Here is a 7,022-nt window from a genome sequence, read left to right as displayed (position 1 = left end):
AAAAACTATTCAGACACCAGATATATATTTTTTAAAGTGGGTGCAGGACACTATTATAGTTCATTTATATAAGTAAAATAAAGTAAACTGTGACATTATATATCCAACAAATTCTTCATACAGTGGACTACCAGTAAAATTGATAACAATTTTGGGCAAAAATTATTCAGATACTTTGACCATACCATGTTTATCTTGTGTTTTGCTGCTAATGTGACATTTTACACCACAGACTGAGTTAAATTAAGCATTGCTTGGTAATTGGTTGACATAAATTGTGTACTTAAATTTAACAGTTGATTAGTTGATTGATTGTAATTCTTTCTATCAAAGTTATCTGACATTATCAAGATACATTTGCTCTGCCACAGTTTAACTCTGAGTTCTCGTCATATTTTATTAACATATTTTAAACTATAGTGAATAAACTGATAATGTGAGAGATGTTGAAGGTGTATGAATACATTTTGGTTTGACTGTATGTCTTTAATTCTTTGATAATGTAAATATATTGGGTCCTTTAAAAACACAATCACACATCTACACCAAATATAGAGCATGTGCAAGATTCCAAAGAATGTTTTTATTTTATTGATTGATTGATTTTGGGGTTAAATATTTTTGTGCAGTCCACGTGACATCTTCAGGCAATTGATAGTTTATGTTGCATTTGTTGGCTCACTAAACAACATCTGTTAACAAACCATTAACTTGATAGGTGCTGAGAGGAATTATTAAGGACAATCTATTAACGTAGCTGATAACGTATTTTTAAAATATTGCCTTCAGTCACATTCCAACGTTTACTTCAAATCACTGTGTCTTTCATTCACTGAGTTCCAGTGTTTTAGCCGTTTTCTCTTTGAGTGTGAATTTTAAACTAGAAATTTCTATATGTCTATAAGGTTATTACGGAAATGTTATACTTTGAAATGCATTTCAAACAATTTAATTGATAGATTTAATGACATCTAAGTAATATCAGGTAAAGCTAAAGATCACTGCAAATAAGAATTTTCCTCAATGATGCAATACTATCTAATTTCCAGTGGTTTGTAATGAACATCTCAATAACATAGATGTTATTAGCACGGTGTTAATAGATGTTAATAGCACTATGTTAGAAAAAAAGAAACAATCTTTTTCCACAACTTGCTTGATGATTTGTTAAGAACAGGCTGCCAGCACATTTAAGTGTGTTTTACATGTTTCTGTCACTAATGTTTAGGAGGAGAATTTTTCCCCCCAGAATATATCAGCTGTAAACGACGACATAATGCCAACAGCAACAGAGCTGAACAATGTTTCTTTTATGTATATTATTATTGTCTGTATGCAAAGGTCTAAATGTATTTGTAACACACAAAAAAACAATGTTCGGGACAATTTTTTTGTCATGATTTGTCAAATTTCACAAATACAAGTATCTCCTGTGTATCAATATGTAGTTAAAAAAAACTTTTAAAGCATTCAAGAGTAGCAATGTTTTATTGTACATTTGTGTATAACAACTGCCATAAAAAAAAAAACAAGGATTCCTGGAGAAATGTCTTCCAGGGTGTGAGACTGTACATTTTGTAATAGCTTACCTGAAGCTTAAACTACGGTAACTGAATTGAGAAGAGGTAGACACATCGTTGATTTTGTCCTCTCAATTGCCATGTAAAAAAAGATTCTACTCAGCATGCGTGAGTGAAATGTTGAAAACAACTCATTTCTATTCTTTTCTCAGAGACGAGATGCAATGTAATTCTTTTTTTTAATCTTAAAAAAACCCACTAGGAATGTTGACAAGACTTGCAAGTTACCAAGCTTAAATAAATAAAGACTTGAACATTTCTTGCGTTGTTTTTAATAAACTATTTTATGTGAAAAAACACATTTCTTTAGTTCCACTCAGCTCTTCTTTTAACCAAAAGACCTGTACTTATGAGCCAATCACAGAAGATGTATGATAATTAGTGGGAGGATCTCCTGAATTAGGAAAGGGGGAAATTCAGTTTGCAAGGTATATGAGAGATAACATGAACACATCAGTCCACGACCACAGGCATAACAATACGTATATACACTGATCAGATTTGTAATATGTACATGTTAGGGGGTGGGATATAATAGGTGAACATTTTGTCCTCAAAGTTGATGTCTTAGAAGCAGAAAAAATGGGCAAGCATCCGCATTTGAGCAAGTTTGACAAGGGCCAACTTGTGATGGCTAGACGACATCTCCAGAGCATCAGAGGGTCAGAGCATCTCCAAAACTGCAGCTCTTGTAGGGTGTTCTTGGTCTGCAGAGGTCTCTTTTAAAAGTGCTCCATGGAATAGCAGTGGTGAACCGATGACAATCATGGCGGCCAAGGCTCATTGATGCACGTAGGGAGCAAAGGCTGGCCTGTGTGTGTAATACGATCATTTAAAAGAAAAGCTTCACAAGTAGTAACCTAGAATACTGTCTAACACTTGATGACTGCTCTGTCAAGCTCTCGTCGTCAGTGAGGAACCTGGGTGTGCTCTTTGATACCAATCTTTCATTTGAAAGCCACGTTTCTAGCAAAAACTGCATTTAACTGTAAAACTGCATTTAACCATCTTAAAAATATATCTCAATTACGGCACATGCTTTAAATTGCAAAATGTAACTGTTCATGCGTTCATGAGCTCAAGGCTAGATTATTGTAATGCTCTACTGGGGGGTTGCCCACCTCGCTTAATAAACAAACTCCAGCTGGTCCAAAACTCCAGCTGGTCCAGCTGGGGCGGCAGTGGCTCAGTGGTTCATGTAGGTTGTCTACAAACCAGAAGGTTGGTGGTTCAATCCCCGGTTCCACCTGACCAAGTGTCGAGGTGTCCATGAGCAAGACACCTAACCCCAGCTGCTCCCGACGAGCTGGATGGCGCCTTACATGGCTGACATCGCCGTCGGTGTATGAATGGGTGAATGTGAGGCAAAAATGTAAAGCGCTTTGGATAAAAGCGCTATATAAATGCAGTCCATTTACCATTTACCAAAACGCAGCAGCTTGAGTTCTTACTAACACCAGAAAGTACGATCATATTAGTCCAGTTCTGTCAACACTGCACTGGCTCTGTATTAAACATTGCATACATTTTAAAATTTTGCTTATTACTTATAAAGCACTAAATGGTTTAGCTCCCCAGTACTTGAGCGAGCTCTTAACATATTATACTCCATCACTCCTATTGCGGTCTCAAAACTCTGGCCAGTTGATAATACCTAGAATATCTAAATCAACTGAAGGCGGTCGATCCTTTTCCTATTTAGCACCTAAACTCTGGAACAGTCTTCCTAGCATTGTTCATTTACATTTATGCATTTGGCAGACGCTTTTATCCAAAGCGACTTACATTGCATTTTTAAGGTACACATTTTACATTTTTTTGTCAATTCTTGCTTTCCCTGGGAATCGAACCCATGACCTTGGCGTTGCTAACACCACGCTCTACTGGTTGAGCTACAGGAAAGCCAGCTTCCATGTTCAGGAAGCAGACACACTCTATCAGTTTAAATCTAGACTAAAATCGCATCTCTTTACTATGGCATTACACATACACATTATTCAAATCAATTGACTGATTGTTAGGCTGCATTAACTAGGTCAGCCAGAACCGGGAACACTTACCATAACACCTAATGTACTCGTTACATTATAAGAAGATTGTCATCTACGCTAATGGAAGTCACTCTGTTTATCCCGAGGTTTACTGCAGTCGGCCAGATCCAGGCCATGTCCGGATCGAATGGTGGACCTGCGCCCAGACATGACCAGCTCATCCTAGAGTTTCTGCTGAGACCATGTCAATTGGTGTCTCCTTGGAATTTTCCTCACCGGCACGTCATGCTCAATAAACCCATCTCCAGCGCTGACTCCGGTCTTTCAAATATTCATACTCTTGTGTAATCGACGCACCATCCTAAATAAATTTGTCTCTTGCATGATACCCAGAAATTTTTATTTTTCCGATCGAATATGATTTCTGACCTGTAAGGTTGCCAGAATAATAATCATACACGGTGTGTTAATAGGCCAGAGGAGAACTGGCACCCCGACTGAGTGTGGTTTCTCCCAAGGTTTATTTTTCTCCATCATGCCCTGATGGAGTTTTGGTTCCTTGCCACTGTCGCCTTTGGCTTGCTCAGTTGGGGACTCTAAAATAATGATCTAAGGTATTCAACTTAATATACAAATAAAAATTATTAATTAGGTTTTATTTAATTATATAAACTATAATACTGATCTGCCAACATTGTTGCTATATGATAAATTGAAATGAGCTGATAACATCACCATTCTCTCCAGAATGACTGTACAGCAAAATCAAATTTTGTTGCAATATTGTCCTGTTTAACACTGTGAAGCTGCTTTGAAACAATCATTGTAAAAGTGCTATATAAATAAAGTTGATTGATGAATTGATTGATCAATCAGACAAGCTACTGTAGCTTAAATTGCTCAAGAAGTTAATGCTGGTTCTGATAGAAAGTTGTCCGAATACACTGTACAATTGCAGTTGTGTTTGGGGCTCAATAGCCAGCGTAAACCAGTCAGGGGGCCTATGCTGACGCCTGTCCAATGCAGAAAGTGGCATGTGAGCATCAGAACTGGATCACGGAGCAATGGAAGAAGGTGGCCTGGTGAATCACATCTTCATTGATGTCACATGGATGACCAGGTGTGCCATTTACCTGGGGAACATATGGCAACAGGATGCACTATGGAAAGAAGGCAAGTCGAGGAAGGCAGTGTGATGCTTTGGACAATGTTCTGCTTGGAAATCTTGAGTCCTGCCAACCATGTGGATGTTACCTTGAGACCTACCATTTACCTAAGCATTGTTGCAGACCACGTATAACCTTTCATGGAAACAGTATTCCCTGGTGGTTGTAGCCTCTTTTAGAGGATAATGCGCCCTTCCAAAAAAACAATAGTGGTTCAGGAATGGTATATAACAACGAGTTTGATGTGTTAACTTCAATTTGTGTTGGCCTCCAAATTCTCCAGATCTCAATCCTGTCGAGCATCTGTGGGATGTGCTGAACAAACAAGTCCGATCCATGGAGGCCCACCTTTGCTACTAACTGGACTTAAAGGATCTGCTGCTAACATCTTGTGCTAGATACCACAGCACACCTTTAGGAGTTTAGTGGAGTCCATGCCTCGACGGGCTGTTTTGGCTGTCTTTTAAGATTGAACATTGGTCTAAGGAGTCTGCGCTGTATTTTTCACTACATGAGAGGTGTGATCAGAGGGGCATAGTTCAAATGACTTTGTAAGCAATTCGATAGTCCTTCAACCAATCAGACAAACGATCTATCGTTTCTCTATCCGTCATTGTGTTAAACCCGCCAATGGCGAATCAGATGAATAAGCCGGTTTGTGATTGGTCCCCGCAAAATTGTAGAAGAAGCAGGATAAAAATATGTACAGGTTTCCACCCTGTAGAGCGAAATCAGATCGCCAGCAGATCGGTTAAGCAGTCTAAGCAAAAGGCGGACCGACACAATATTAGGAAGGTGGTCATAATGCTCATAATGATCAGCTTTACAGTTGACTATATATTATATAAAATGACTTTTCTTGATGATTATGCTTTTTTCCCCCACATTTATTCTTTCTTTTAAATATTTTGTTTGTTTGTGTGTGTGGTCTGTGTCTGGTCTGCATGTGTGTTTAACTGATTTAGGGGATTTTTTTTTTTTTGTGACACTTTGGGGAGAAAGAACTTGTACAGGTCCTTCTCAAAAAATTAGCATATTGTGATACATTTCATTATTTTCCATTATGTAATGATACAATTTTTACTTTCATATATTTTAGATTCATTGCACATCAACTGAAATATTTCAGGTCTTTTATTGTTTTAATACTGATGATTTTGGCATACAGCTCATGAAAACCCAAAATTCCTATCTCAAAAAATTAGCATATCATGAAAAGATTCTCTAAACGAGCTATTAACCTAATCATCTGAATCAACTAATGAACTCTAAACACCTGCAAAAGATTCCTGAGGCTTTTAAAAACTCCCAGCCTGGTTCATTACTCAAAACTGCAATCATTGGTAAGACTGCCGACCCAACCCTTTCCAGAAGGCCATCATTGACACCCTCAAGCGAGAGGGTAAGACACAGAAATAAATTTCTGAACGAATAGGCTGTTCCCAGAGTGCTGTATCAAGGCACCTCAGTGGGAAGTCTGTGGGAAGGAAAAAGTGTGGCAAAAAACGCTGCACAACGAGAAGAGGTGACCGGACCCTGAGGAAGATTGTGGAGAAGGACCGATTCCAGACCTTGGGGGACCTGCGGAAGCAGTGGACTGAGTCTGAAGTAGAAACATCCAGAGAAATATGATAATTTTTTGAGATAGGAATTTTGGGTTTTCATGAGCTGTATGTCAAAATCATCAGTCTTAAAACAATAAAAGACCTGAAATATTTCAGTTGGTGTGCAATGAATCTAAAATATATGAAAGTTTAATTTTTATCATTACATTATGGAAAATAATGAACTTTATCACAATATGCAATTTTTTTGAGAAGGACCTGTATATTTTATATACATTTATATAATGACAAATAACTTTATACATTTTCAGTTTTGGTACAGCAAGGAAAACTATTGTATAGTGGTACATAGGAGACAAACGCAAATATATTTTTTACATTCCCAAATGCTCTAAAAGAAAAATATATATAGGGAGAAGTAAAATGGCAGGGAGAAAATATGTCAGATGTACAGTTTTCCCTCAGCAGCTGTATTACTAACCCCACTGCAGCAGTGTTTATTGTTATTACTACAATAATATATAACTGTAAATGTTTTTCAGTTTATTTATTTTAATTTGGTCTGAAGAAGAGTATTTTTGTAGGCCAATACTCAACAAGTTTTAGCACACTTTGGCCCTGTTTTACAGACGGATTCCGATAGAGTTTAGACTGTATATAAATGTCAATGCATCTTTTTCATTATCTAAATGGATGTTAAAATCCCCAGCAATTAATATT

Source organism: Pseudorasbora parva, chromosome 21, assembly GCF_024679245.1.
Source record: "Pseudorasbora parva isolate DD20220531a chromosome 21, ASM2467924v1, whole genome shotgun sequence".
In the NCBI taxonomy this organism is placed as follows: Eukaryota; Metazoa; Chordata; class Actinopteri; order Cypriniformes; family Gobionidae; genus Pseudorasbora; species Pseudorasbora parva.
The sequence above is the reverse complement of the archived record's forward strand: the minus strand, read 5'-3'. Positions refer to the sequence as shown.